Source organism: Leopardus geoffroyi, chromosome X, assembly GCF_018350155.1.
Source record: "Leopardus geoffroyi isolate Oge1 chromosome X, O.geoffroyi_Oge1_pat1.0, whole genome shotgun sequence".
Lineage (NCBI taxonomy): Eukaryota > Metazoa > Chordata > Mammalia > Carnivora > Felidae > Leopardus > Leopardus geoffroyi.
In genome coordinates, this window is record NC_059343.1 from 110,994,506 (window position 1) to 110,997,569 (window position 3,064).

General features: G+C 47.7%; 1 pseudogene; it reads right to left on the reverse strand.

Moving 5' to 3' along the window:
• Positions 1-994: 994 nt before the first annotated feature.
• LOC123594457 lies at positions 995-2,373 on the reverse strand (annotated as a pseudogene).
• Between the last annotated feature and the right edge of the window lie 691 nt (positions 2,374-3,064).

The window sequence follows — 3,064 nt, forward strand, 5'->3', positions numbered from 1 at the left end:
CCAGACTTAAGTTTTCTTTTTTTTTTTTTCTTTTTAGAAATTGTATTTTCTTCTTCTTCTTCTTCTTCTTCTTCTTCTTCTTCTTCTTCTTCTTCTTCTGAGTAGGCTCTACACCCATCGTGGGGCTTGAACTCACGATCCTGAGATCAAGAGTCACACGCTGTATTGGCTGGGCCAGGCAGGTGCCCCCCGAGTTAAATTTTCAAAGGCATTTGTCTCCTAGTCCCTTATTTCAACTCCACGTTATTTCACTAAAAAACGTCGCTGGTTTGGAACATGATTATGTTTGGTCACCAGTACCGATGTGTTCTTATTCCGCCACTTTTCTATTCGGCACAGTCTTCGAAAATGTGGTTAGGTAGCGCACATCGTCTGGAGATCTGGATGACAGAGGTGAGCCATGGAACCAAGGAAACATCTTAGTTTGGCCTGTTTCAAGGCCTGGGTTTCCAGAGCACTCAGTATCAGCAAGGAAGGAAACCCAGCTGGCAGATTAGATTGTCTTCTGAGACCAACAAACTTTTGTGTAAAACAACAGTAATAACAGGTAATTATTTTAATCTTCATTGTATTCCTTCCCTCTCTCTCTTTTAAAAGATTATTTAAAATTTGTTAATGTTTATTTATTTTTGAGAGAGAGAGAGAGACAGAATCCCAATCAGACTCCAGGCTCCATCCGAGCTGTCAGCACAGAGCCCGACACGGGGCTCGAACCTGTGAATCCGAGCCCTGTGAATCTTGAGATCATGACCTGAGCCGGAGTTGGAGGCTTAACCGACTGAGCCACCCAGGCGCCCCGGAGATTTGATTTTTTTAAGTCTTCTCTACCCAACATGGGGCACAAACCCACAACCCTGAGATCAAGAGTCGCATGCTCCACTGACCGAGCCAGCCGGGTGCCCCATCTCTCTCCTTCTCTTAGATTTATATAATATAAATAAATATATATGGAGAGAGAGTTTATATAACATAAATAGAGAGAGAGAGAAAGAGAGAGAAGCAATGGAAGGAAATATTCCAAAACATTCGCATCAACATAGTATGTTGCCAGATGGTGGTCTTATAGCAAATTTTAGATTTTTTTTTTTTTTTTTTTGAAGAACAAGAGCCAAGTCTTTAATTTGTTTTTTCTTGCATTTGCAGCACTCCTCGATGACATCCTTGGTCTGAGACTCTGCCACAGTCCTTAACTACTACGCAGCTGCAGCCGACCATTTTGCGGGGTTCTCCTTCTGTGTGGGTCTACCTCCTCCCTACCCTAGTTTCTTGTTGTCATCAAGCTCCATTAGGTGGATTTGGTGTTGGGCACAAAGGGCCTCCACCCACTTGACATACACAGGCTCGTCACAGTTGGACGCAAGCGTACAAAGGTGGGTTGGCGATTGTCGAAGGCTCTGGCGGCTCCGCGGGTTCCCGGTGCTTGGCCACGGTGGGTGAGCGGTCCTCAGCGCCTCTTGTAAAGCAGTATTACTGTCCAATACACCTCCAGCAGCGACACCTTCCTCTGCCAAGGCGAAGCAGTGGGGCTGAATCTTGAATGCACCCCTGCCTCCGAGCTGCGGCTAGATTTTTATCGTGCAGTACTGGGTTCTCCAAACATTCCCGTAACAAGGATGATTTTGCTTTGATATTTGGAAAGACAGTTAAGAAAGCAGCAAGTCGTGTTTCTTCAGATTTTCAGCACGTTTGAAAAATGCAGTTTATTAAGGACCATCTAAGGGATCCATCACCTAGCAGATTTTTATTTAGCATTTAAAACGTGCCAGCCTGGAGCTAGGCACTGGAGACAGGGAGAATCATAGGGGAAGGGAGAACTGCTTCACTGAGTACCTGTTATTCACCAGGTACATTTTTAAAGCAGTCTCTGCTCGAATTTACGACCCGATAACGAGTCACATGCTCTACTGAGCCGTGTGACTGAGCCAGCCAGGTACCCCTACTAGGTACATTTCTGATATTTACTCATTTCGTCTTCCCCCCATCTGGGAGGCAGATTTTCGCAACTATTAGTGATACAGATGAGGATTCCGAGGCTACCGAATACCGTGTGCCAATGGCTAAGGCCGTGCAGGAAGCTGGTGGAAATTCCGGGCCTGGAAGGCAGGTCCACCTATTTCAAAGCTTGTGCTCGTTAATTATAGACTATTTTTCTCCCATAGTATACACTCATGCAATATGATCCCTGGCCTTTCAAACCTCATAGTCTAGTTGAGAAGATAAATACAAATACCAATACTAGCAGTCCCCTGGTTAGGGACACTCTTGAGTGTTTTGGGGAGGCTGGACTGGGCTGGGCGGCGATGATCTTGCCTTCTCTTCACCCCAGCCTTGCCTCTGCTGGGTTTTTGTTTTGACCCTGGCAGGAACCGCCATTGCTGTCCCAGGTCATCAGATTGCAAATCTAGGTTTTATTCTGGCCTGCCTTTAACAATTAAGGCGGGGCCTCTCCAGCTTTAATGCACATACCCGGTCACCTGGGGATCTTATTAAAATGCAGATTCTGGAAGAGTAGGTGTGGGGGTGGGAGCGGGGACTGGGATTTTGTATTTCTTTTTAGCAAGACTTTTTCATTTTCGTTTTAACTTATTTATTTTTAAAAGTAAGCTCTATGCCCAATTTGGGGCTTGAAGTCTAGACCCCGAGATCAAGAGTCACTTGCTCCACCAACTGAACCAGTCAGGTGCCCCTGGGAGTCTGCATTTCTAATAAGCTCCCAGGTGATGCTGATAGGCTAGTGGAGGGTTGGGTAGCAGACACTAAGGAGTTAAATGAACTACCCCAGACCCAGACCTCAATGCCATCTGTGAGCCCCAGGCAGAGTGCTGAGCTGGTCTTTATCTCCCCGGGGGCCAGAGGAAGAGCCCCCCGGGCCCCGGACTGCAGAGGGACGATTTCCCTTGTCCGAGCCCCTTCCCAGTAAAAGGGCAAGTGGCTGTCCAGCTTCAAGCTGGGGCTGACAAGGCGGCCCTGGGCCAGGAAAGATGCCCGCGCTCGCGTTGGCCTTCTCGTGGGCCGGGCCTGCTCTCTCCGGTCCGTCCGCAGCCTGCTGCCGCTACCGCCGGGC